The sequence below is a fragment of the Brassica napus genome, chromosome C1 (assembly GCF_020379485.1).
Source record: "Brassica napus cultivar Da-Ae chromosome C1, Da-Ae, whole genome shotgun sequence".
NCBI classification, from domain to species: domain Eukaryota; kingdom Viridiplantae; phylum Streptophyta; class Magnoliopsida; order Brassicales; family Brassicaceae; genus Brassica; species Brassica napus.
This window is the reverse complement of record NC_063444.1, coordinates 6,884,901-6,907,185: the sequence shown is the minus strand read 5'-3', so window position 1 is coordinate 6,907,185 and position 22,285 is coordinate 6,884,901. Positions and strand designations below refer to the sequence as shown.

The following is a 22,285-nucleotide window of genomic DNA, read 5'->3' as shown; positions in this document are numbered from 1 at the left end:
ATTATAAGACAGATGGGCGTAGTAACCATGTACATACAGAAAAGCCATCTAAGAAAGAAACCAGTGAATGGATCTTGTGAGATAAGAAATTTCGTGAGATTAAAGGACATGACCACATGGTATAGTGTGTCCATGTTCCTTCTAAATAACGTTCAAGTATAGCTTGATTACACAAGGATACTCACAAGGACCAAGAACAATTTATAAAGAGATATGCTCCTATATGGTGGATGCTACTACAGAAAATCAAGTTTAATTTTGTCTGGATATTTACTAAAGAAATAATGGTGTAGTAAGCAGCAAATGGATCACTGGATAAAGGTATCAACGTACCATAGAAATATGAGAAAGAAATTCTCATAGAACAAGCTTTGTTCCTAAGTTGTTTATGGATTGTAATATACAGCAGCTGTAAGTAATATGAAAGACTAAGTATTTACTTAGTACAGTCAGTCCATACAGAAAATATTATAATTCCTTGTGATCATAATAAAGACCAACTGAGAGAAAAAGGTTTAATGGTTCAAAGGTTCAATGATACAAGTTATCGATTGATTAAACAGGCTATGTTTTACATATGGAAAGTCTGTAGAAAAATCATAGCCGTGTGTGTGTGTGTCAGCACGCCTAAGTGAGAACCATAAACCAGGATAGTGACCAGAAGGATGTCTGGTCGTGGCTTAATGATTATAAGCATTGCTAAAGCAAGAAAAGATCGATAACCATGTACAAAGGACATGAGTGTATGACTGCGAATTCATTGTGTGATGAGTTTCATTGCAGCAAATAATTATTGATGGTATGACCTTAGACACTCATGATTATGAACGAATATAGACAAGGTCTATAGCTCAACATGGATCGACAAAAGAAAATAAAGAATGATTGGTTACAATGGATAAAGCCATTGGCACATACGAAGAGATATAAGTCCGAATGAACGAAAGATATGAAGTAAAGTTGTTCGTATGTGTTCTGGGTCTATGACTCAATATATATTGAATGTCCACGTTTTGGGAAAGCCATATAACCAAAGAGAATCTGTGGGACATGAAAAAGGACCTGCAAGTAAAGTTTTATTGCAGATTATAAAGTCCATCCGAGCACCGTTTGAAGCACCATCAGTTCATCCAAGACTTACAAGTTCATTCAAGGAGAATCCAGCTGATCATCTTCACCAAGTCATAGGCAACTTCAACGTTCAAGAAGACTCGGATACCAGATGGGAATGCGTCTACTACAGTGATGCATTCATCTGGGGGAGTTCATGTGTTGTACTCTTTTTCCTGTCCTTGGTTTCCCATTTTGCCACATTGGTTTTGGGGTTTTTCAGGAGAGGTTTTAATGAGGCAACATTAAGCATGCAACGAACCTGTACCGGATGTGTCGATCAAGGGGGAGTGTTATAAACCAAATGATGATCGACCATGGACCAGCCCGTACTGCAGGCCCAATCCGGGACATGATAAAGACAACCAGAGACTATGTGTTTATCTAGTATATATTCCATGTATATCTGTAACATAGTGTTTATCCTTATCCTTATCTTGTTAGGATAAACATGACCTTATGACGGTCTAATACCTTGTATATATATGGACCTTCTGGTCGACAGTAATAATAACAGAAGTATTTCCCCAACACTTCATTTACAACAATACACATATATACGGTCGATAGTTATATGGCAGTTTGACTGGCACTTGGAGAGTTGACCCGTGAGTTTTTGAGTTTGCGGATTAAATTGTAAAAAGAAAACCACATTGAGGTTTTTTTGCAGAAAACCCTATTATTTTCGTATTCCTTCCCCGTAAAATAAAATTTATCTCGAAACCTCTTTCTTACTCCTTTATAATAAGGTCTTTTTCTGTTTGTTGTTTCCATTATCAATTAACAGTATCAATTTCTTAGTTCTCTCATTCCTAACCACCAGTCTATGGCTCCTAGCACCGGTGTAATCCCTCATCCTCCATTTCCTCCTAGGATGTTCGCCATTGGCGACGAACCTCTTGGCGTGAGGGTTACCCCTTATCACAAACCCTTGTGTATAAGAAAAATTCTAAACGCCCTCGATGAACACGAAGTCGCTTCTATTAAAGAGTCTCAATTCGGAAAGCTCTTTGAAATTGACTAGAGATAGATGTAGCTGGAGAAGAAGCAGAGTTTGTGACATAAGTGTTCAATTTTTTTCGCAAGAATAAAATCGAGAGCGAAGTATGTTAGAGAAATGAAATTGGTTCGAATCCTCCATTGCCGAAGAGTTGTGAAGAGGTTGAAGAAGAAAGTGGATTAAAAAGAGATCTAACAAAAGTGATTGTTCTGATAGTTATTGCTCTTGTTGGATAAATAATTACATATTTTTCTAGATAATATAAATTTCAGCCAAATATTATTTTATGTATACGGCTAATTGGCAGAATCAGTACATATACAGATATCATTTTATTTAAACGGATTATAAATAAGAAAATTGTAATGTAAGTGATGTTAGACGGCTATTTTGGTGCATTGTAACAAATCCAAAAGTAATGGAGGGTTAGATTGTATACTCGTTGTTAGCTGGATAACATCACTTTATAAATGTACTAGGAAAGGCCCGCCCTACGGGCGGGATTTGATGGATCAGATTTTATAAAAATATATAATTTTGTGTCAATTTCCTTTTTATGGTAAGTTGAGTGTAAATATGATTATGTTGTATACACCAAATTTTAACTATATAACTAAAAATAATCGAATTTTAATACTTTTTGATATTTTAATCTTGAATTGTAAGTTTTTACAGTGTTTTCAGTTTTATAATACTATAAAATACATAAATCAATCGGATTCGATCAAAAGATAATGAGATCGACTTTTCTAAATACTATTTTTTCTGTGAGTGTTTATAAATAGTGGAAAATGAAGTTTTAATTTAGAAAAACTCTCTGTCAAAGTTATTATAGTTGTTTTGGACAATCTTAATAATTACTATTAGAAACAGTTGTTTGTTTTGGTATTTATGTTATAATGAAGTTTTAAAAGGTTACTTGAATTCTAGATGTGGTTTGATTTCATATTATAAAATAGAATATTCACTGTTTTAAATGATTTATTTTGTTAGAAAATTTGTCATATATAAATAATTTGATGTTCTATTTAAAATTAAAAATATATGTATTAGTAAATAATTAGAAACACCTAGTTACACGATGTAAAAGAAATAACTTATTCATTACAGCTAAAATGATTTCAAATAGATAAGCGGAAACTGGTGGAATTTTATCATTGTATCCCACTAAACTTATATACTGTATATAATAATGCTGGTGGTTTTTTTTTGTAAGCACAGTTTGAATTAGAGAAGTGCTCGGCTAAGAGCATCTCCAATGTAAAACTCCATTTTTTCCTTCAAAATGGAGTAAAAGTGAAAATGGAGTAAAATTGCTCCAACCCTACTCCATTTCCCACTCCATTATGAAGTGATGAACAAACAAAAAATAAACTACTCCATTTATGGAGTAAATTTCATTATGGAGTGAGATATGAAGTTGGGTTGGAGCATTCCTTACTCCATATCCACTTTTACTCCATTTTAGAGGAAAAAATGGAGTTGGGATGGAGATGCCCTAACATATTTTAAAAATCCCGTAGACTTTCAATGATGTTCGTGCTGTTGGAGGTTTTAAGATTGGAAGCCAGAATCTGTGCAGTAATTTTTTTTTTTTGTTTGTTTTATTAATGTTGCATGAGCTTGTGTTGATGTTGTATGAGCTTGCATGATTTGTTTGGTTATAAATAGTTAGATTAGTATGCAAATTGTGGGCGTTTGACCGAGGCGATAAAGGTAGAGTATGACTGTTGGGCTATTACTGAAAAGTTTGGGTCTTGCTAATATATATACTTGCAGGTCATGGTTTGAAGAATGTATAAATTTATTATGTCACGTGAGCAGAGGATGCATGGTCATGGCTCCAAATTTATAAGCACTTCGGTTATTTTCTAAGCTATAGCATTGTCTGGGCAAGGAAAGATCTCGTCTAGAGATGTGTTGCTTATGGGTCTCTCTACTCATGCACTCATTGCTACACATGTGCCTGCAGTTTCACTACTGCTCAAACAAACACACTAAAAATTTGAACGATAAAAAAGAAGTTTATGAAGAATCATGAGACATATTTTTGTAACAGAAGGAATGCTCCGCTCAAGATGAATGTACCAGAATCATCAGTCACCAAAATCCATCCAAGAATCACATGGCTGCGGAAGAGGAAAAGATTCAAATAGTTTTTACTTATAAAAGTACACAAAGATCATTCGAGGGTTATTATTCGTGTAGACAATGACATTGTATCCCAAAAATTGAAGAAACTGCAAGAGTAGATGATTAGATAAGATCATGAGTTATACATACAGTTGAGAAACATGTAATGGTAGATTGCAGGAGTTATACAGAAGCTCATCTTTCAAAACTTAAAAACATTACAAAAGATGTAGATTTGTGACTTACCGAGACCAAGAATTGTCAAGAGGTAAGCATAAGGATTGAAACTGTGTTAAGTGCCACCCTTCTGCAATAAAGAATATGACCTGTTACACTGTTTTCAAGATTTACCATAAGGATTCCGTAACAGATGGGTTGTTCTTACACGGAATTGAGAACGTCTCTTATGTCACTGGAGCTATTAGTGATTTTTGCAGTGATGGCAGCTTATAGAAGAACTCAGTATCTCTCCAATCAGCTCGATTTCAGTTTGGACATTTGCAGGTAGAGACACCTGAAGAACCCCATATGCTTTGCTAAAGCAAGTTGCTCTGAAATAGCTTTAAGCTGAGAATGGCCTCGAATGTTTCTGCTCAACCTGGGTAGTTTTCATGCTTGAGATGATGTCCATTACCAGAAGCTAAAAGCTGTAACTTAATATTATTTATGTAATGACAACTGGTCATCAAAGGAAATTGTTGCTTAAGCTGGGACTGAGAGAGATGCGAGAGGAAGTAGGTCTGATATTGCACCTGAGAATAAAAATAGAACAATGCAGAGATTAAGTGGTAGAGATGCTAAAAGCCAAAGCAATGTACTGAAGAAGCATTAGTAGCCTATAACAATAATGCAAACATTACACCTAGCAAGTGACATCCTCTGTAGTACGGGAAAAAAAGTTAAGCATGCTCATCAGAAAATAAAGGCAGATTTAAGTCCTGAGTGTGTGTTGAAGTACCATGTCTTGTGAGAGTTCCAAAACAGATGGACCATCAGGAGGATGGACAACTTTAGCATAAAGACCTGAAGCTATTTAATCATACTCCATTTCAATGATTGCATCCATGAATGCCCCTAAAAATCAATATCAATATCTGGTATTACACAGAACATCCGGAATAGGTGTATGCCCACAACGGTACTTCTAATAATGTAACTTATAATCGAAAAAAACAGTCAGAACCCTTAAAAAAAAAATAGGCTACTCTAAAAAGAAGCAGTGAAACGAAAATAACTTACAACTCTTTCCCAGTATTCATCAGTTAAATGCACAACCTCCAATGTTACATCAACTTGTAAAATGGCACGACAAGAAGCAGTAAAGATCCTCCCTTTCATTGCTCTAAATAGAAAAGGTATAAACCGTTTGAATAAGCAGTAAACATATATTCCAGTGAAGTATATAAATTATGAACCTACCTGCACACAGACATGTGTTGCATACTTCAAATCATATTCCCAGGGGCACTTCAAAGCCTTCCTACAGAACACAGAAACATCACAGACACATATTTCTAGACAGAGACATGAGATGAAGAAGCAGACACATACTTGGAACCAGATTTTGAGGTAGGTAGGACGGCTACACTAAGAGGCTTCTCAGGAACGGGACATGAGAGGTAGTGGTCGGAGAGAGGCTGTGGCGACTGTAGTTACGGCGAGAGGAAATGAGAGGCTTAATAGGTGAAGGGAATGAAAGGGAGAGGAGGATAAGGGAAAGATGTGAAAGAAGAGTGAGAGAGAATATATATTTTTTTTGTAACTGAGTGAGAGAGAATATGAAGAAGAAGAAAGGGGGAAGGCGAAACAGCAACGGTGATGGAGAGAGTAAAGGCTTCATAACAGCCGAGAACATCGCAGATCGATAGGTTCTAGCTGGAGGATTCTCTTGGCTGCTCTATTTCGCAAAATTCTATAGACAAAATCATGTTATCAAATTATTATTTTTCAGAATGAGATTTCACCAAAGCATACATCCTTAATTATAGATTCAGATTCGATCGTCTTCTTGAATGCGAGTTAGTGGAAGTCGTAGACAGTCCGTTACGCTTCCATGGGTAAAGAGGAGGTGCACTGAACTTCGATCGAAACGACATTGCAAGGACGCACATACACCGACGATGAATAACGCTTAGGATTTTAGGATTTTAGGATTGGACCAGTGTCAACCTGTGGTTATTAGGGTTGTTAAAATGGGCTTTTCCCAATAGGGTTAGCCCAGCCCGCCTCTGATTTTCTAACCCTAAACCCGTTATTATTTGTTTGGGTTAAATCAGGGCCGTCTAAAATGAAACAAGGGTTAACCCTAAGCCCGTCATTTTTTTTAAGAAGAAAACAAAAGTTAACTAAACGACGTTGCAGACTTGCAGTCACCATCTCTTTGCTGCTTCTTCGATTCAGAAACGAGATCCCAATCGCCTCTCACTATCTCATCTCTCGCTGACGACGAACCAAATTGCCTCTCACCGTCACAACGAACGCAATCGTCTCCCACCCTCTCAATCTCTCATCTCGCTGACGGCGAACTCATCTGGTTCATCGGGTTTGTAAATCTGAGTCTGATGTTTTGATCTTTATGATGTTAGTATGATGCTTGTTGATTGATTGAGTATACTCTTCTATCTGCTTCAGGGAAGTAACAGTCATCACTCACGGTCACAGATCTTTTCTTTTGGTTCTCATCGTCTGCAGATCATACCAAAGAAAAGATCCTACGGTCACAACAAGCCATCACTCACGGTCACAATCCAGCAAGCATACCATTTTGTAAACAGGTACATTCGAAAAATGTTCTCTGTTCTTAGCTAGCATAATATGCTGAGATCTTTTGCTTATGGGTTTGTGGGTTAGTATCTTGCTGTCTGAGATTGTATCTTGCTGTCTGTGTGAACTTGCTGTTTGTCAACACTTTGTCACTTCTTTAATGGCTTTTTTTATTTTCCTCTGCAAGATTTAGTTGCTTGATCCAACAGCCTTCTTGAATTTTTCTTCCGTCTGTATCCAAATAAGCAACACCATATCACTGTGAATCTCCAGTTATCTAAAAATTCCAGAACGATTCAGTTAGTTTACCATGGTGGGAAGCTGGTCATTATATGGTATCAGTGGAATAGGCAGAGGGAACATAAGAGTATTTGGTGTGCGGTGATTAGCTTAGATTTAATATGTTGTTTGACTCCATCAGGTAATATGTTGTGGCCCTTGTGGGGGAAGATCGATTGGTGCAATGTTATTTTGGATTTAGTCCACAAGTCATATAAGCTCTCAAGCTGCCAATCGGTTTTGGTCTGAAACTCATATATATTTTTGCTTTCAACATATTATATTTCTGATAAGATGCCATTATGCGCTTTAGTCTTTTCTTTTTTTTTTACTTTTTCTTATGTTTAAACTTTAAACTCTTTTGTAAGATGTTTATGTTTTTTTCTAAGTCTCGAGGATACGATACTATGAATTGTCAATGATTAATATTGTTGCAATGGTGTTGCCCTCTTTTATGTTATACTCTTCTTTTAACATATCAATTGCCAACATCTTTTTCTTCTTTTTACATTTTATGATAAGATGCACCTAACTTAGTTTAAATTACTAAATTAACAAAACTAATGTGAAGTAACCACTTTTTTGTGTCATACACAACTTGTTGTTAGTCAACTAAGCACTTGTTTGAAATAGTCTGTAGCTTTGTTTGAACTTCCATGATTGACTGTTTGTTTATATTTTGTTGCAGGCTGCAGCATGGACTCACAAACAATACAAAGAATGGCTGTTCTTGAGGCAGAAAACGAATTGATGGATTTGGAGTATAATGAAGATGAAGACTCCCATGAAGAGGAACATGATCAATGAACCTGCTCAGTCAACACATACTCAACGTCCAAAGAGATACACACGATCTCCACGATCCCCACGAGCTCCACGATCTCCACGATCTCCACGAGCTTCACGATCTCCACGAGCTCCACAAGCTTCACGAGCTTCACGATCTTCACTAGCTCCACAAGCTCCAAGAGCTAAACGGCCTACACAGGTACGTAAAAAAACTTCTAAGTGTTGGCTACACTTTACATCGGTAGGCGTAGAGTATGATGGTAAAGAAAGGGCTAAGTGTCACTACTGCGGTATTAAGTTAGTCATAGATAGGAATCATGGAACTTCAACAATGAACCGCCATTCACGCTCTTGTCCAGAAAAACCAGAAACCCAAGTTGTTGAATATGATCCAAAAGTTGATAAGGAAATGGTGTCTGAGATTATTATTTATCATGATCTTCCTTTTTGTTATGTGGAGTATGAAAAGGTTAGAGAGAGAGATAAGTATCTTAATCCAGAGTGTGAGCATATGTGTAGACAAACCGCAAGTAGGGAGGTGTACAAGAGATATGAAATAGAGAAGCTTAAGCTGAAAGAAATGTTTGCAAGTTACCAGGGTAGAATGAGTTTCACTTCTGATCTATGGACGAGTCGTAGCCAAGTTAGGGGTTACATATGTCTGACTGCTCATTATATTGACGAGAAGTGGAAGCTACATAGTCACATCCTTGCATTTTGTGATGTCAAACCTCCACATACCGGTGAAGCAATAGCCAAGAAGATTTTTGATATCCTAAAGGAGTTGGGGTTAGATAGAAGAGTGTTTTCCCTCACCTTAGATAACGCCTCTGCTAATGACAACATGTAAAAGATCCTTACTCATCGTCTGCAGAGTGGGAATGGCTTGTTGTGCGATGAAAAGTTCCTCCATGTAAGGTGTTGCGCCCACATTTTGAATCTGATTGTCAAGAAAGGGTTAGAGTTGGGTTCTAGTCTTTTGGTGAACATTAGGGAGAGCGTTAAGTATGTGAAAGCTTCTGATTCAAGGAAGGATTCTTTTGCTACGTGTGTTGAGAGGGCTGGTATTGAGAGCAGTGCTGGTTTGTCTTTGGATGTGGACACACGGTGGAACTCCACTTATGAGATGTTGGTGAGAGCTCTCAAGTTTCGTAAAGCCTTTGATAATCTGCATTTGTATGATAGAAACTACAAATGTTTGCCTTCTAAAGAAGAGTGGGATCGCGGTGAGAAGATTCGATGAACGGCTCAAGAGGTCGATTTGAGTGGGGTAGGAATTAAAGACGATTAAAGACGACTAAAAGCATAACCGTTACAGATTATGGACGATCGCTGTGCCGATAGAAGACGAATGAAGATCAGGAAGGGAGCACCTGATTAGGGTTTTCCGTAGAAGATCTGTGCAGATGGGCCTCGCGAAGAAGAATCCTCTGGTTAGCGCGTGAAGCCCGTTCAGACTGAAACTTTAGTGAAACGGTGCGGATCCGACGTGGCAGCGCGAGGGAGCTCCTATTTCCGACGTGGCATCCGAGCTGGCATGCCCAGGAGAGATACAATGCTTCTTTTATATGTAAAGATTATAGATAAAAATGGTGGTAGATGATACACATGTCCCACAGCGTCTGATAAACATATACGTATGGGCTTATTTACCAAATTCTGATTAATTCATACCAAACATACAAGCAAAAGCTCTTACATTATAACTTCATATTAGGGCATCTCCAACCCTACTCCATTTTCAACTCCAAACATCATTATGGAGTAAAATCTTCTCCAACCCCAATGGAGTAACCCTAGCCATTACTCCATTTTGGAGTTGAACTTTTTTTATTTATAAAATGGTCCTTTGAATCTTTAATGTTTTTATTTCTTACTTAAATAATATTTAAAATGATACAATAACATGAAAATAATATATTCAGAAAATCGAGCCATCGTCAATATATTTTCAGAAAAATACCTACGGTCACCAACGTCTAGTGATATTGCTAGACTTCTTTATATTGGTGAAAACCGAGGATTTCCTGGAATGCTTGGCAGTTTAGATTGCATGCATTGGAAGTGGAAGAATTGTCCTACCGGTTGGGCGGGACAATATGCGGGTCGTAGTGGATCACCAACTATAATTCTTGAAGCTGTCGCAGATTATGATCTTTGGATATGGCATGCATATTTCGGAATGTCAGGCACTAATAACGATATCAACGTGTTGGACTCTTCTCATCTTTTTTCCAATCTTGCTCAAGGTATTGCTCCTCCTGCTCATTATTTTATTCAAGAAAAAGAATATTATATGGGTTACTATTTAGCGGATGGTATTTATCCAAAATGGTCGACCATAGTACAAACTATTCAAGAGCCAAGAAGTCCAAAAAATAAATATTTTGCAACGCAACAAGAAGCATGCAGGAAAGATGTTGGACGTGCATTTGGAGTTCTACAGTCGCGCTTCGCCATTGTCAAATGACCTGTTCGTTTTTGGAAAAAAAAAATGTGTTACATGACATTATGACTACATGTATAATTTTACATAACATGATAATTGAAGATGAGCGTGAACTCGATGCACCAATTGAACTTGGAAGAGAAGCTCCACCTCCGGATATCAAAATTGCAGAAGATGAAAATGTCCGATTTCAAAATTTTCTTGCTCGATTTAGGAATATCAAAGATAAAGAAGCTCATTTTTCATTACGAAATGCATTAGTTGATCATTTGTGGGAAAAATATTCTAATGCTCATTGTTGAACCCACATATATGTTGTCTTTTTAATGATTTCTTGTACTTTTTAATAATAAATATTTAATTCAAATAATTTATGTTTTAATTATTTATAAACATAAAATAGTTGGGGTTAATTGGTAAATTTTTATAAGTATAAGATATTATTTGCAATTATTGATAAAATAAAAATGAAATCATTTAAAAAATATTATTTTTGGAGTAGAAAATGGAGTAATACATTGGAGTAAAACCTTACTCCATTTTGGTGTTGCACCATTTTGGAGTAAAAAATGGGGTAATACATTGGAGATGCTCTTATAAAACAAGCTAACTTCTTAAATGCCGCTAATTGTTTCTACAAACAGTTATTCAAAAGTTTATCCATCCAAAAATTTACTACTCCTGGCTAAACTTTAAATTCCTTACATTAGATCTTCGTATCATTTAAACAGGTTAACTTCCTTACATTCGGCTAATTGTTTCTATAAACGGTTACCCAAATTTTTAACCATCCAAAAACTAACTACCCCTGGCTAAATTTTATGTTACCCGTTTTACAAAAATTCGTAGACATTTAGAAAATAGATCCTAAGCTTCCATAGCATAATACAAGACCCAATCACTAATGGTTGATTCCACTCAACACCCACCATGGGTGTTGCTGCCTTACGATGATGTCTCCCCAACCTTTGACTTCACTACATTTTTTTCCACTTCTCTGCATGCCAAAGTAAACTTCAGCGACGCTCGAGCAGTTGTTAACATCTCACCTGTGTTTATGTTCTCCATGGTTTGGTGCTCACCACCTCCACAAGGTAGACATGCACGTTTTAAGCATGGTGCATCACCTGTAGCGATCGCATCCAGAGGAAGGACATGGTCTTGATTGCTAGACACCGCAACACCTAATCATAAAACATGAATGTATTCTCATTAAACAGTAATATTCACACCACAGTTGAAATTTGATCGTATACATTAAAAATTTGATCACATTTTATTTTCTGTCTAAACAATTTATTATCATGCCAGTAAAGTAAGAAACAATTCAAACTATTTTTATAACCATTGTAAACTGCACATCTACTAACCATAACATTATAAAAGTTTCCCTTATTTTCATATACTTAGCCGACTATTAGGCTTCGAAAAGGAAAAAATAAAGTGGTTTATTTGTGGCTAACTTTTCTAGTAACCGTTATTTGCTTCCAAGGTTGAACTATTTTGTGTAGGCATGGGCGTTCGGGTACCCGTTGGCGTTCTGATCGAGTTTTTTGGATTTCGGTTCTTTTTTTATAACACCTCATAGGTCCCATTCTAGTAAGTTTGCAAGTACGGGTCGGGTTCAGATATAACACATCGGGTCCGGGTCGGTTTTGTATCATATCATAGAACCCATAAAGTAATCATATATCATTCGGATTCGGGTTATATTGGATCGGTTCGGATATACCCGAAATAAAATCTAAAATTTAAAAGTAAAACATAAGAAATATATATTTATTTATATATAATTAAGTATTTAAGATATTTATTTATATTTTAAATACTTATTGGTAGATAACATATCAAATAAATATGAAATTGAATATTTGAAGTATATATTCATGTTTCATATAATTATATTGTATATTATTTTGGACATTCGGATCGGTTTCTTCGGATATCTTTTCGGATTTTTTGGGTTTTTCGGTTTTTTGGGTTACCCGTTCGGGTTCGGTTAATAACACTTCGGGTTCGGATATGTTTTGTACCACCTTACAAGACTCATTCAGATACTTTTTACATTTCGGACCGGATACGGATCGGGTTTTTCAGTTCGGGTTCGGTTCGGATTTCGGGTTATGGATATTATGCCCATGCCTAATTTTGTGATTCTTTTGTGCTGAAGAGAAGCACGGAGTCACGGAAGGGAGATGGAGGCGCTGAAGAGAAACGAAGGCCCGCTGCAAAGAAGCGGAGGCACAGCAAATGAGCGGAGGTGCGTCTTTGGTTTCTCAGATCCAAAAGAAAGTTCGACGACATCACCAACAAATAAGAGAGAAAAAACGGCAAGATGATCTGTCGCCTCAGACATGGTAAAAGAGGAAGACGAGATTCAAATTTTGAATATGTGGTGAAAAGGTGGATTGGGAAAAATCCTCTGTAACTCCTTGAGAACATTGTCTGAGAGCGTTTTACATTTTTTTTCTTTTTGATTTTTTTAGACAAAAGAAATTCTTAACCAAATCTTTTTAATATTTTTTAAAATCCTTCAAACAACTATAATTGTCGTCTATAAATTGACCTGAACATAGCTTACGGACACTAAAGTAATTTGCTTTGACACAGAGAAAAACAAACCCCCCCACAATATTTTTTTTTTGGTAAAAATCACCCACACAATATTTTTGTTTTAGGTATTTTGCTAATTTCAATTTTTTTGAGGATTTTGACCTAATTAACTCAAATAATAATCACAAGTCTCCTCAAGAGCTTATCTATTCATCTCCTCCCTTGGTTGGTTCTGTGATTGAGACAATTCGAGAGAAAATATTTGTTGATGTGAGGGGAGGAAAGTTCAAATGGATAAAGTGAAGATGATATGTTTCTAGGGTTTTCATGCGAGAATAACTTGAAAATGAAGACAACTCCGAAGCTTCTACTTCTTCTTCTTGGGAATTAGGATATCTCAGAACAGCCATAACACTTTCAGTGATAATCAAACGTACATTGATTTTATTTTTATTTTTTTCTTCGTCGATCATTAATGGTTTTCTTTGTTATAAATTTTGCAGATTGCAAAGAGAGGAAGCGAAAATAGCAGCTTGGGAAAATCTGCATAAGGAAAATCAACAAGGCCAACAATCAAGGATGTGATTTACAAATAAATCTTCAACAATCTTCGAGATAAATAAACTTATATTTTCATGCTCTTCGTTAAGAAAAATCATCTACATTCGAATTAAAAAAAACTAATAAAACAAAAAAAACTGAGAAGAAAATCACGTACGATAACAGAATCCGGAATGTGCTAAGTGGTGGGAGAGGATAAAGTTCAAACACTGGAATAAATCAGACAAATCAAGAGATGTTGGAAACTTCTCTTCTTTTTATTACTTTATAATGAAAACATATCAAAATTTTGTCTATCTGTTTGTATAGTTTTTTTTTTGAATTGAATGTTAATTTAATTCAAAGAAAAAAGACTGTTTTACATCATGTGTGACCAAAGCTGAAAATTATAAACTCTCCTCCCTTTTTTAATCTATGGACTCAAGAGTATCTCAAAGCTATCTAGAGCCAAACCAAAATGTCATTCCTTCAGCCAACTCCTTATCTCCTCTTCTTTGCAAAATGGTGAATCTGTTTCTCATGTTCTTGTCCAATCTCTTGATCAAGACCACACTTGGGGATGGAAGCTCATTGTGTTTCCTTCGGTTTCGTTCCATCCATGTAGCATGAACTGTCAATTGTAGTATGTATCTAGATACAAAGAGTTTAACCTTGCTCCAATTTGAACTTTCCCTGAGGAATGTAATTATCCTTTCCCACTCCATAGTGAATTGACTCTCCATCACCCCTTTCATTAAAGCTTCCCAAATTTGCGTTGAGTAAGGGCACTTAAAGAACAAGTGATCTGCAGTCTCCAAAGGTTCTTGGCATAGAACACATGACGTATCAACATTCATGTTCCACCCTCTCATACGATCTCCCGTCGATAGTCTACCTGCATCACCATCCAAGTTACATAGGACTTATTAATTAACTAGAACTATACTATACTAAATACATTTCTATCTTATGTCATCAAACCTTTTATTAACTATGACCAATGATTCCGAAAAGTTTGAATTAAGGACTGAGACAAACTACTAAGAATTTTTTTTATCTTATACATATATGTATTGAACATATCTTTTCTTTAAAATAACATATTCTTAAAGATACCAAAATCGGATGAAATTTTAATGTCACAGATAAATAATTATTTTATAGAATACAATACTACAAATTTAGCCATTTCAAATATAATGAATTATACTGTTAACTTTTTTTTGATAAAGGGTTTATACTGTTAAATTTTTAATACTGAAACTAAAATAAACAACATAAAAAGGGAAGAAATATGACATTTATATAACTTAGGACCAAAACCTATTTTTTCCACGCATCGGAGCTTTAAGAAGTTAAGCAAAGAAAATGAGCTAGTTGAACCAAGTTGTTTTGATCTAGTGGTAAATGAGTTCTAGCCGAAGTTTTCTTTAGATTGAATTCATTTTGGCCACTTAACCATGCTATATTGATGGATTAGTTGCGTACTCGGATACAAAGCTTCGTGAGATTAGTCTTTGGGCCTAGAAATCATTTAGAATCTCCATGGTTATTCCAAAAAGAGAGTATTTGTTTATTTTAAAATATTTTATTATAAATAAAATAAAACTTAAAAAAAATCTCGCAGCAGAAACAATTTACCTAGTGAATTATAGAAACTTTGATAATGATTAATGATGCAACTGCCACCACATATTATTGACGAGTGTGTTAAAAGGTAGAGACCGGAGTTCTGAACTAAAACAATAGAGCACTTCCATTAGTTACATACCCTATGTAGTAACTAAATAAATATAATACTCTTTTATGTATAATAATTTAATTATTCCACTAAATTTGAAAAAATAAAAGAAAACTATCAATTATCATGTGATATACTCTTTCCGTTTCATTTTAAATGTCGTTTTGGGTTTGTGCACATAGATTAAGAAAACAATTAATTTTGTATATTTTCTCTATAAAAACACCATTACATATACACCTAACCATATTTCAACAAATAGAAAAAATAAATTGTTGAATAAAATTAATGAATTTTGCATTGAAAGTCGAAAACGACACTTATTTTATAACGAAAAATATCTTTACAACGACACTTAATATGAAACGTATGGAGTATGTCAAAGGGGTTCTACAAAAATATTTTTAGAGATGAACTTTCTCCGACTCAAATTCTGTCTTTTTTCCTTTATTAATAAATTTTATTTTTAAATTGTTAGATACCCGCTTTAAATATACCAATAAGGTTGTTAGGTCTAGGCGTTCGGGTACCCGTTCGGATTCGGGGGTTCGGGTCGGGTGCTTTGGGTTTTCGGATGGAGAGGTACATAACCCGTTCGGGTTATTTTATACTTCGGATCGGGTTCGAATTTTTAAGGTTTGGGTTATTTCGGGTATAACCGAACTGTGTAACAAATAAAAAAAATTCTATGTATCCTTGATTTGACTTTGTGAGACCAGAAACAATATTGTTGAAGCTAGAAGATTGAACAACTTAATATAAGATTAATGATCTTTCTGATTTGTTATTACGTTGAGGAACACAAGTCTGTATTCTTTTTATTAGTGTAATTTCTATTTGTATCATAAATCAAAATCAAAGAGACATCAAATCAAACAGAAATCAAACTGGATAATCACGAATATTTGAGCTCATGTCTGTGTAAAGAGCAAAGAGAAAACAAATCTTAAATCCCACTTGTAATCAAACATAAATCAAAATCGCAAAGTATAATGATTCATACATGTAATCGGTCATAAAATGAGTTTAAGTATGTACTGAACATATAAGTTGAAGAATGAGAAGACGGAAAGATGAATGAGAATGGAAAATGTAAGTTTAGGGTGAGTATATATATATATATATATATATTCGAATACGTCGGATAATTGGTTTGGGTATCGGATATAACCAATCGGGTACGGATATTCGGACTGGCTGAATCCTAAACCCATTCGGGTTTTTTTAACTTCGGTTCGGTTTTCGGTTCGGATTTTTCGGGTCGGTTCGGATTCGGGTTTCAGTTAATATGCCCACGCCTAAAGGTTGTATTAAGGGCACCCAACGGTAAGATGTTACCAGTATCTTAACAATTTAGAAAAAGAAATAAATTAGAAAATTAGGAGAGGATGTCAATAATATCTCTGCACCCATATTTTTTTTCATATGTGTTCATGTGTAATTGATTCTTGTTTTTTTAACAAATTAAATTTTAATTAGATAATTATATCTTAAATAAAATACTAATTATTTTTTATTTAGATATCCATGTAAGCATACTAGGAGGTGCTCTAAGAGCATGATTATTGGGTTCTTAGAGTGGGGTTGTTAACGGAATATAAGAACCCGTCTCTTAACTTTTAACTAAAAAAGTTAAGAAGCATCTCTTAAAACTCTTATTTAAAAATCGGTTCTTAGCTTTTTTAGTTAAAAGTTAAGAGACGGGTTCTTATATTCCGCTAAGAACTCCACCCTAAGAATCCCCCAATAATGATGCTCTAAGGACCTCTGTTATCGAAAGGACGTCTATTAAAATAAGTTCTACAAAAGCATCCCCTAGACTATATTTGAGAAGTGATTTTGCCACATGTCTTCTTTACAATCAATTTCACAAAACAAATATGACATGGCTACTAAAATTGATGACATGGATTCCGGAAAAATATGACATGGATTCATTTAATGTTGATTTATATTTTTGGAAAATTTATTAGAATATGGTAATAATTCATATATTACATTTAATATTGATATTTCTTTTCGGTAATTTTTTTTAAAATATGGTAATAGCTCATACACCATCTATAAAATAAATATATTCATATATAACATTTCAAATTTCGAAATATTATTATTTTTGTATAATTATACAATTTGTATTACTAAAACTTTCAAAATTTTCTAAAATTTTTAAAAAATTTAAATATCTAATCGTAAGAACATTAGCTTTTTATATATTTACAAATTTTATAAATATTGTTTAGACTAAATTTTTGATAATTATACAATTTTATATCATTTTATTAGTTTTATACAAATTGATTTAATATATATCAAATCTATATTAAATATTAGTAAAAAAATAGTAAAATCTACAATATTTAATAAAATTTATTTTTAAATATAAGTTAGATTTAAATGAAGACAGTTGAACGGAAAAAATAAGATACTTTTAGAAAAGCTGTCTTCCCCTTCGAACAACTGCACCGGATATCTCTCAATTAAATTGACTATCCCCAAAATCCAAAGATAAAATCTGCTCCTATGTTTCACTAATTTTCAATGCGTACAAATGATATGATTCGGTGAAGGCTAACCTCATATAATATGTACAGGTTACAGATCTCAACGTGGGATGAGATTTGGTCGGGAAGCTTCGGTCTGAAATCGGAACGTTGAATGAGATTTGGGTACTATTTGATAACTTTCCGATCAGATTTTATCTTCAGGAGTTAATCACCTGACTTCTGTGCATGTGTTAGGTATCTAACTTGATGAAAGACAAAGGAAGGCACGGCCGCAATAGAACATCTTTGCACGGGACTCTCTTCAGGCTTGAAGAAGACGTACGATTGAGATGGTTCTACCAATCTTGAGTCTTGACGAATAAATCAGTCGGAGACACCCAAATGAGGCCTCGATATGCTTTCACCAAATATCATATTATCCGAAAGTGATGTCATAGTATATACATTTTAAAAATTATATATATCCATAGGGGCACCTCTCATTTGACATGATGATGACGTCTATATATAAAGAATGAGATCTTGTCCAGTTTCTCAGGTTGCCATCCAAGGGGTCTTTATTGCTCTCCAGCTAGCTGTCCTACAAGCTGTCCCCACCATTCAGAAAGGTCAGGCACCAACGTCTAATGAGAAAAGTGAGCAGTTCTTGATAACATGTTGTAACTGCGCGGCAGCAGCGTGTCTCCATCAAATTGAACCATGCACGTGATCTGGTCGAGGCAATAGAGGTATGCAAAGTGTTAATCTTATTTGCAGTTTTATATAACCCGTAATTATTATGTTATTAGCATCACTTACTCAGAATCGTTAGGCATTAAGTAGAATTACAATATGATAGTTAACAATCGTTTCCTCTCCTAGATATTTACTAAACGGGTGGTGAGTGTACTCATCGATTACCCTTTGGTCAGGTCATGTGACTTTTGTAGAGTATATGTAGGGCAGAGCCACATTTATGTCGCATGCTTTCATGCTTTCTACCCATTATTGACAGCGGAGTGCAACTTTCATGGAGAAAATCTCCATGTGATGAGCACATTTTCAAATGAAACCTGAAGCATTATACAAAGAGCTAAAGATCACTGATGAGACATAGGATTCTAGGTTTCTCTTTTCTTTTAATTAATGTAACAAAGAAGTCATAAACAACAACAAATTAAAGGAAACAGATGGAGCGTAATAGTACTATATACATCTTGGTGCACTGATACCAATAAGCCTTGTTTCTCAAAGCTCTATTTTCTCCACTAACGAAAAGACATTCATTAGGAAGATTGATAAAATTGGGGTCACAAAAGTTATATAAAACTTATAGTAGAGAATAGCATTTTGGTATCAAAGGAAACCATGCTTTTGGCATGAACCTGGTTTATAGACTTAGAGTTAGGATAGGTCTAGATTTGAACCGGTATTTATGTCTATGTTGGAGTTCTTTTTTGATCCATGTTAGTGTCTATATTCAGATCTATATTAGGAAGTGCATTACGATTTTACAATAACTTTGATTTGTCGATGTTAGCTTTGAGATAATGTATTTTCCTGATATCTGATAGAGGGAAAAACGGGAGCCTAAAGAAATATAGATGCGTTGGAGTTCCCTCCTTAAACCCAAAACAAATCAAGCCTTAGTCAAAGAAGAAGAAATATCTAGAAGGAGAAGAAGAGTGTGGATTGAGAAGTGTGTAGAAGTGTGTTGAAGTGTTTAAGAAAAGAAGATGGAGAAATCTCTAGAATTAGCTTGTAGTTACCCTCCACTAGTATAAATAAGAGTGTAGAGTCCCTTTGTAACATCATCCAAGAATCAAGAAAACAAAGAGAGAAAACATTTGTAAGAGAGAGTTCTCAAAACAAAATCTTTGTAAACCCTTTCCAAAATTATAAAGAGTCTTCTTCTTAAATCTTTTAGTTGTCTAATCCCATCTTCATCTCATCGATATTGGGTAATTTTCCCAACAAGTGGTATCAGAGCTAGGTTCAAATATAACATCAAGACCCGTGAGATTCAAGATGGAGGCTACCGTTACCGTTGAAGGTGACATGTTCAAACTCACGACGGACAACTACTCTTATTGGAAACCGATGATGGAAGATCACCTTTATTGTAAGGATTTGCATGAACCCATCATCATGAAGGAGAAGCCGGAAGGAAAGGATGACAAAACATGGGAAATACTAAACCGAAAGGCGGTTGCTGTAATCCGTAAGTACATTGACAGATCTCTCTTTGAACATGTTTCTACCTACACAAATGCTTTTGAATTGTGGACAAAACTTGAATCCATGATTCAAAAGAAAACACCTCGAAACAAAGCTCTTCTTGTTCGACGGTTGGTAAAGTTGGAGTACAAGGATGGCCAGAGCATGATGGAGCACTTGAACAATTTCAAGGGGATTGTAAATCAGCTCAACAAAGTTGATATGAAGGTTGGAGACGAAATGCAAGCCCTTTTACTCCTCAGTTCACTGCCGGAGAGTTGGGACACACTAGTTTCCACTCTAAGCAATTCAGCACCGGAGGGAAAGCTTACCATGGACACCGTCGCTGATAGCCTTCTAAACGAAGAAGTTCGCAGGAAGGAACGAGGTTCGAGTTCATATTCAGAAGCTAACATTGTTGATAGACGAGGTAGAGAAGAGACTCGTGGTCAAAAACGAAGCAGAGGACGAGACCAATCTCGAGGAAGATCCAAGTCAAGTCCAAGAGCTACATGCTATTATTGTGGTAATTCGGGTCACATGAAGTCAGAATGTCGGTTTCTCAAGAAAGATAAACAAGCCGGTAATATCAAACCAGACCGGTTCAATCCTACAAAGAAGCATGAAGACAAGACTACCACCATTGTGGAAGACCAGAGCGAAGAATTATATCTCGTTGGAGAATGTAATCTTAGCTCTGATGATAGCTCGTGGATCGTTGATTCTGGTGCTTCTTTTCACGTCACCCCTCATGGAAGCTTCTTCACAACCTATCAAAGTGGTGACTTTGGTAATGTTCAAATGGGAAATCAAGGAAGAAGCAAGATCATTGGAAAGGGGGATGTTATTCTTACATCAAACACTGGATGTAAGATAGTTCTCAAGGATGTGAGACATGTTCCCGACATGCGACTCAATCTCATATCAACCGGAAAGCTCGATGATGTCGGCTTGGACAGTCATTTTGGTGGTGGCAAATGGAAGTTAACCAAAGGAAGTTTGATCATGGCTCGAGGTAGAAAAGAAGGCTCATTATACGTGACTCAAGCCAAGCTTTGCAAGGAAGAAGTAAATGTCGCAAGTGATGACATGGATATATGGCACCAAAGACTCGGGCATATGAGTGAGAAAGGTTTAAATATACTATCTCGGAAGAAACTTCTTCCTGATATGAAAGGTATTTCTCTCTCACCATGTCATGATTGCTTAGCCGGAAAACAACATAGGGACGCTTTCCGAAGATCATCTACGCCTATGAGAAGAAAGCATATTCTTGATCTTGTGCATACTGACGTATGCTCCATGTCCGAGAAATCCAATGGAGGGGCATCATATTTCGTCACCTTTATTGATGACCATTCAAGGAAGGTATGGTATACCTTTTGAAGTCAAAAGATCAAGTTCTTGATGCTTTCAAGGAATTTGTAGCCCAAGCAGAGCGAAGTACGGGTCAAAAACTCAAGTGCGTTCGATCTGATAATGGTGGAGAGTATCGAGGTCCCTTTGAAGCGTTTTGCAAAGCTCATGGAATTAGAATGGAGAAGACATCACCAAAGACGCCACAACTGAACGGGCTAGCTGAAAGAATGAATCGAACGATCACAGAAAGAGTTCGGTCCTTGCTCTCTCACGCTAAACTACCCAAACCATTTTGGGGAGAAGCCATAAAGACTGCAGTGGACGTCATAAATCTTACACCATCAGTTCCTTTGGAAGGCGATGTCCCGGAGGAAGTTTGGTCGGGTAAGAAGGTCTCTTACAACCATTTGAAGGTGTTCGGTTGCAGAGCGTTTGTCCATATACCTAAGGATGAACGAGCCAAGCTAGACTCTAAGACTAAAGAGTGCATTTATCTTGGATCACCAAAAGACGAATTCGGCTATCGGCTTTGGGATCCGGTTAACAGAAAAGTTATCCGGAGCAGAGATGTTGTTTTCTTCGAAGATCAAACAATCGAAGACATCAACAAATCAAAGAAACCAAAGCTAAGGGTTGTAAGGAATGAAGATTCTTATAAGCCTCAAGATCATGAACAAGTGATTGGAGATGATGGCGAAGGGGATCCAATCATGGATCCGAATGGTGATGAAGGTGAAGAAGAAGTTCAAGTGGAGCCAGAGGAAGAACATGAGCCAAGAAGGTCTGGAAGAGAGACAAGACCATCTGTAAGATATTATCGAGATGAGTACGTTAATCTTACAGATGAGGAGGAGCCTCAAAGCTAT

General features: G+C 35.8%; 4 long non-coding RNA genes across 8 annotated transcripts; 2 read left to right on the top strand and 2 right to left on the bottom strand.

The window, feature by feature from the left end:
• Window positions 1-4,091: 4,091 nt before the first annotated feature.
• On the bottom strand, window positions 4,092-6,357 carry LOC106359467. 3 transcript variants are annotated; one of them, XR_007318370.1, is made up of 7 exons: window positions 5,795-6,357; window positions 5,663-5,723; window positions 5,483-5,585; window positions 5,202-5,317; window positions 4,629-4,995; window positions 4,490-4,550; window positions 4,092-4,350 (listed from the first exon to the last, which is right to left on the bottom strand). It is a non-coding gene; the product is annotated as an uncharacterized LOC106359467 (long non-coding RNA). The 3 variants fall into 3 exon arrangements; XR_007318371.1 differs by having other exon boundaries at window positions 4,092-4,239; XR_007318369.1 differs by having other exon boundaries at window positions 4,296-4,550.
• A 228-nt stretch (window positions 6,358-6,585) lies between these two features.
• Window positions 6,586-13,716, top strand: LOC111202954. 3 transcript variants are annotated; one of them, XR_002655931.2, is made up of 5 exons: window positions 6,586-6,785; window positions 6,875-7,017; window positions 7,974-8,273; window positions 12,699-13,509; window positions 13,580-13,716. It is a non-coding gene; the product is annotated as an uncharacterized LOC111202954 (long non-coding RNA). The 3 variants fall into 3 exon arrangements; XR_002655929.2 differs by having other exon boundaries at window positions 6,587-6,785; window positions 12,694-13,509; XR_002655930.2 differs by lacking the exon at window positions 12,699-13,509 and having other exon boundaries at window positions 6,590-6,785.
• Window positions 13,717-13,856: 140 nt separating this feature from the next.
• On the bottom strand, window positions 13,857-18,100 carry LOC125580639. Its single transcript, XR_007318373.1, has 2 exons — window positions 17,934-18,100; window positions 13,857-14,511 (listed from the first exon to the last, which is right to left on the bottom strand). It is a non-coding gene; the product is annotated as an uncharacterized LOC125580639 (long non-coding RNA).
• Window positions 17,658-19,769, top strand: LOC125580638. Its single transcript, XR_007318372.1, has 3 exons — window positions 17,658-18,026; window positions 18,099-18,592; window positions 19,418-19,769. It is a non-coding gene; the product is annotated as an uncharacterized LOC125580638 (long non-coding RNA).
• The last annotated feature ends 2,516 nt before the right edge of the window (window positions 19,770-22,285 follow it).